Here is a 6,443-nt window from a genome sequence, read left to right as displayed (position 1 = left end):
TGACATTTTTATTTCTATAAGTATATTGTGGACTTTCAAACTAGTTGGTGATTTCCTGTTCCTTTTATTTTTGTTTGAGATATGTTTTATTTTTTTAATTAATTAATTTTTTATTGAAGGATTATTGCTTTACAGAATTTTGCTGTTTTCTGTCAAACCTCAACATGAATCAGCCTAGGGTATACATATATCCCCTCCCTTTTGGAACTCCCTCCCCATCCCACCCCTCTAGGTTGATACAGAGCCCCTGTTTGAGTTTCCTGAGCCATACAGCAAATTCCCATTGGCTATCTATTTTACATATGGTGATGTAGATTTCCATGTTACTCTTTCCTTGCATCTCACCCTCTCCTCCCCTTTCCCTCTATCCATAATTCTATTCTCCTATTTCTTTTTTAAAAGATTGATTTCAAGCTTACTACATCCTTGGAGAAAGAGAAAGCACTCTGTGATTTCAGTCCTTTTTAATTTATAATGGTTTTCATTAGAACTTAATATTTCATTATATTTTAAACAGTGATGGACTTCACTTTCTTGGGCTCCAAAATCACTGCAGATGGTGACTGCAGCCATGAACTTAAAAGACGCTTGCTCCTTGGAAGAAAAGCTGGGACCAACCTAGACACCATATTAAAAAGCAGAGACATTACTTTGCCCACAAAGGTCCATCTAGTCAAAGCTATGGTTTTCCCAGTAGTCATGTATGGATGTGAGAGTTGGACTATAAAGAAAGCTGAGCACTGAAGAATTGATGCTTTAGAACTGTGGTGTTGCAGAAGACTCTTGAGAGTCCCTTGGACTCCAAGGAGATCAAGCCAGTTAATCCTAGAGGAAATCAGTCCTGAATATTCATTGAAAGGACTGATATTGAAGCTGAAGCTCCAATATTCTGGCCACCTGATTCAAAGAACTGACTTGTTGGAAAATACCCTGATGCTGGGAAAGATTGAAGGCTGGAGGAGAAGGGGACGACAGAGGATGAGATGGTTGGATGACATCACTGACTCGATGGACAATTTGAGCAAGCTCTGGGAGTTGGTGATGGACAGAGAAGCCTCACGGACTGCAGTCCATGGGATTGCAAAGATTCAGACATGACTGAGCAACTGAACTGAGACTTAATTTATTATTGAAATCTGTTTTAAAACCTTAAAAATAATATAATAAATATAGGGTAGTAGAGTAGAAATAAGAAGCCATGAAAATGAGGTAGAATTTTCATCTTTCAGTATAATAAAAATATTAACATTACTGAACCTTGAATATGTCATAAGCGCTATCTAAACATCTTACAAAAACATGTACTCTTCACAAAAACACTGTGAAGTAAATACTACTATTATCTCTATTTTTTTTTATCTTTTAAATTTATTTATTTATTTATTTTTAATTTTTACTTTACAATTCTGTATTGGTTTTGGCATAGATTGACATGAATCCACCACAGGTGTACATTCGTTCCCAAACATGATGAGAAAATGGAGACCCAGAGAGATTAAGGAACTTGCTCAGGGTTACAGAGCCAGGAAGTGACAGAACCAGGATTCAAACTCAGGGAGTCTGGCTTCTGGATCTATGCTATTAACTGCTGAATTGAAATAAACTAATAGATGTTATTTAAAACATCAAGAAATAGAAGCATGAACATATTATCTAATAGGAAATTTGAAACCACTTGAAGAATAAAAACCTAAGTGCGGTTTTTTTATGTGGGACTCAAGGGCAACTGGTGGATAGAGATGAAGATATTAATTGTACTTTTTATTTTAGACATTTCTGAGTTGCTTGAAGGTATTTCACCATGTACAAAGTTATTTAATTTTTCAAAGGTAGTTTAGTGTATTTTAGTGAATTAGAAAAATAGCAAAGAAACAAACCAAAGTACTAATTATAATCATTTTCTAAAGGTGAATGAGGGTAAGGATTTATGGTCATTTTTCCCTCTTTTTTCAACTTCTTTGTTTTTCTAAATTTTCTGGAATTACTTTAATCTTCTAAATAATTTAAAACCTCAATCTGTAGGCCATATTGTCAAAAATAGCAGCTCTTGTTACTCCATATATTGAAAACAGTTCGCACAACAGAGGTTGGAGGTGGTACTAAGGACCCTCTTTAGGGCATTTTGAAAGTGAGCCTACCTCGATGAAGAAATTGTTATTTTAGAATAACTCTCCAAACTTAATATGGATTCTTATCTAATTCTTCTGATCCCTCTGCTTCTCCTTTCCCTCTCATATTCCACCCCTCTGCCCAGTAGAAAAGTAGGTACTTTTAATTGGCTGTTTTAAGTAACTTGTGGCAGGCTACACCCTTTTCCAGTCTTTTAGGATCAGAAAACAGTTTTGACACATCAAGAATATCTTCTATCTGAGGTTTCCATGCAAAAAAAAACAAACAAACAACAACAAAAAAAAAACCCTGGATATGCTACATTTATCATGTCCAAGATAACAAGAAAGCTGACTTCTTGAAAAAAAAATGCTACAATTCCCCCATATAAGGCATTCCTTTTGGACAGATAACTCATCTTGACAGCTTTGAAGGTTTTAAATTCTTTGGGTATTCCCTTATGGATACACTCTCCTGGTCCAGTTCAATACCCAGGCTAATCTGAGATCTCTTGCACTTAATTATGCAATTTGATCAGCCAGAAAGAGCTGAATCTGGGAAATCTTTCAGCATCAAAATTTCCAATGAAGGTGACTCAATATAACTTAGAATCTGAGGGGACAGACAGCTGATACTATCAGCATTCAATGGGTATGGTCCTAGAGACTTAGCTAGGGACTTCAATGTTGTCTACCCAGTGACTATACAGAGTGCATCTCCTCTTGATTTGAAAAGGAATCCCCAAAGTCTTGAAAATAATACGAATAGTAAAGAAATAATCAGGAAACTAATGGTGGTTCTTCTTGATTTCTGTCATAGTAGGGTTGCTTTGATAATTTTTGCCGAATTCTCATGTATAGGTAGTACTGATCTTGAGTTTGCAAGCAAGTGGCAATGTCAGTGCTATTTAACTTTTGGGGTCTAAGCCAAAATAAGAAGATGTAGCTGATTTTAGCTCATCATTCTAGTACATACACAGAAGCCAATAACTTAACTTAATTCCATATGCTGATACACCAAAACATAATTTTTTCTCAGTAGACAATAAAGTGACTCAGAAATTATTGACTTACGGAAGAAAAACACAGTAAAGATTGTGTTGCCCTCAGGGAAGCTTACAGATATTGATATTTTAAGGCAGAGGACTCTCCTGTATCTCCCCTTGTTGTAGGTGGTGGGAAGGGGTAGGGTTAATGCCAGTTGCCTAAGAAAGTGACACTGAAACAAAGGAAGTTGTACTTTTGTTTGATTTAATTAATCAAGTCAGTTAAAATATTCTAATCTTTTAAATATATTTCACACTGATTCACATAGGTATGGACCAATTTCTTATCAAGAGGCCTTTGCACCACTCAGATGCTTTCCTGAAAAATAAAATAAAATAAAACTATAGGTTTTAAGCATTTGATAGTGGAGAAGGCAATGGCACCCCACTCCAGGACTCTTGCCTGGAAAATCCCATGGATGGAAGAGCCTGGTGGGCTGCAGTCCATGGGGTCGCAAAGAGTTGGACATGACTGAGCAACTTCACTTTCACTTTTCACTTTCATGCATTGGAGAAGGAAAGGCAACCCACTCCAGTGTTCTTACCTGGAGAAGCCCAGGGGGATGGGGAGCCTGGTGGGCTGCCGTCTATGGGGTCCCACAGAGTCAGACATGATTGAAGTGACTTAGCAGTGGACATGCAAGTCTGCTAAACTCAGAGAAGAAACACTCTCAAGTTGAAGTCCATATACCCCTTGACTTTCTGCCTGGGAGCAATTTCCAAACTGTAGTGCAGGGAAATGAAGCCTAAGCAGAATGTAGCAGTCTCATGGAGTGAAGGGAAGAGATCAGAGTCATGAGTCGCTAAGTTGACTAAAAAATTTTGGGCAGTTACTGGAAAAGGGGAGGGTTACAGAAATGTGTATAAGAAGAGATGTGTATAGGAATACCCATTAGTTTCTTGGCCAAATCCTCAGCTCAACAGAGATTTTAAAAGTCACCAGTAGTGGCGCATGGCCTGTTAGGAACTGGACCACTCAGCAGGAGGTGAGCAGTGGATAAGCTGAATGAGTGAAACTTCATCTGTTTTTACAGCTGTTCCCCAATGCGCTTGAATCATCCTGAAACCATTCCCCCATATTCCTCTCCAATTCATGAAAAAATTGTCTTCCATGAAACCAGTCCCTGATGCCAAAAAGGTTGGGGACTGCTGGTCTAGAACACATGTAATTTGAGTCCCATCAGGGAAAGGACAGAGTAAATGAAGCATTTGAAAGTATCTGAAGAAATAATGACCAGATATTTTTTTTTTAAGTGATAAAAGATACCAACTCATAAATCCAAGAAGCTCTGCAACTTCAAGCAGGAGAAATACATGGAACACACTTAGGGAAATCATAGTCAAAAGTGGAAGACCAAGGTAACTAGAAAACCTTGAAAGCAGTCAGAGAAAGAAGTAGCATTTTTTATAAGAAAGCAATAATAAGAATGATAACTGCTTTCTTTATCAGAAACAATAAAATCAGAATTTTAAAGTATCCTTTAAAAAGGAAAGTGAAATAGATATATTTTTGACAGACAAAGCTGAAAGATTTCGTCTGCCACAGACCTGTACTATAAGAAATTTGTTGTTATTCAGTCACTAAGTTGTGTCTGACTCTTTGCAACCCCAAGGAGTGCAGCATGCCAGCCTCCTCTGTCCTCCACTATCTCTCGGAGTCTGCTCAAATTCTTGTCCATTGAATAGGTGATGCTATCTAACCATCTCATCCTCTGCTGCCCCCTTCTCCTCCTGCCTTCAACCGTTCCCAGCATCAGGGTCTTTTCCAATAAGTCAGCTCTTTGCATTAGGCAGCCGAAGTATTGAAGCTTAGGCTTCAGCATCAGTCCTTCCAATGAATATTCAGGGTCGACTTCCTTAAAGATTGACTTGTTTGATCTCCTTGCTGTCCAAGGGACTCTCAAGAGTGTTCTCCAGCACCACAACTCGAAAGCATCAGTTCTTCAGCACTCAACCTTCTTTATGGTCCAACTCTCACATCCATACATGACTACTTGAAAAGCCATAGCTTTGACTATACGGACCTTTGTTGGCAAAGTGATGTCTCTATTTTTAAATATGCTGTTTAGGTTTGTCTATAAGAAATACTGAAAGGAATTAAGTGGGCTGAAGGAAAATATAATCAGAGAGAAACAGTTCTACAGGAAAAAATGAAAACCACCAGAAAGTGTAAATTTGTTAATAAGTACAAATAGTCTTTTAAACATTAATCTTATCATTATTATATTTATTTATTATCATATTAAGTCTCTTTAAAGATTATTGGCTATTTAATTTAGATATAACACAAAAAGAATGTGCAGAATATAGCATATGTGAAAATAAAATATATGACAAAATCCAAAGAGTAGGAAAGTAGTCATTGTAAATATATTTTATAAAATTATTAAATAGCTCACAAAGTAATAGAGTATATTTTGAATGTATAATAAGTTATAGATGTACTATAATTTCTAGAATAATCATTAAAATAAAATATCAATATAAAATATCATAAAAATGATCAAAAAGAAAGAAAGCGAAGTCGCTCAGTCATATCCAACTCTTTGTGACCCCATGGACTGTAGCCCACCATGCTCCTCCGTCCATGGGATTTTTTAGGCAAGAGTACTGGAGTGGGGTGCCATGCCCTCCTCCAGGGGATCTTCCCAACCCAGGGATCGAACCCAGGTCTCCTGCATTGCAGGCAGACGCTTTACTGCCTGAGCCATCAGGGAAGCCTGATCAAAATGATCAAGAAGAACAACTAAAACATCTCAAAAGCAATCAAATTTGAGACTCTTGATATTTTCTGTATCAGTAGAATAAAGCATGGAATTAACAGATTCAATGAAGACCTGTCTTTCTCTTGTCACACTAGATGTCTAGTTGCCACTTGGATTGTGTTTAGAAAATGAGGAAGTACAGGTATTTCTTGATCTGAGTCTCTTAACAGTAGAGATGTAGAAGGGAGAGAACAAGATTACAAAGAGACTGGCTGTTGACTGCAGAGCACCTGACTGCCTTGATGGTGGAGTTAAATGAATTTGGGGCAGCCAAGGTATTTTGGAAGGGGTTACTTCAAAGGGTTACAGCAGTTGTTTGATCTGAATAAATCTTCATGGCAAGGAGTGGCACCAGAAGCAGCTGCCCCAGTCTGAGCCTGTCCACCCTTGCTCTGCTCATGTCTGCTCCATTGTCTTACTGGATGCTGAAACCACTGGCTCTGGGCAAGTGCAGGCAAGGTCAGTACCTAACAGATTTAATTAACCCTCCCAAAATTAGAAAAGTAGAAACTGAAAAATAAGAA

This window comes from Oryx dammah, unplaced genomic scaffold (assembly GCF_014754425.2).
Source record: "Oryx dammah isolate SB20612 unplaced genomic scaffold, SCBI_Odam_1.1 HiC_scaffold_23, whole genome shotgun sequence".
Classification (NCBI taxonomy): Eukaryota; Metazoa; Chordata; class Mammalia; order Artiodactyla; family Bovidae; genus Oryx; species Oryx dammah.
This window is presented reverse-complemented; position numbering follows the sequence as displayed.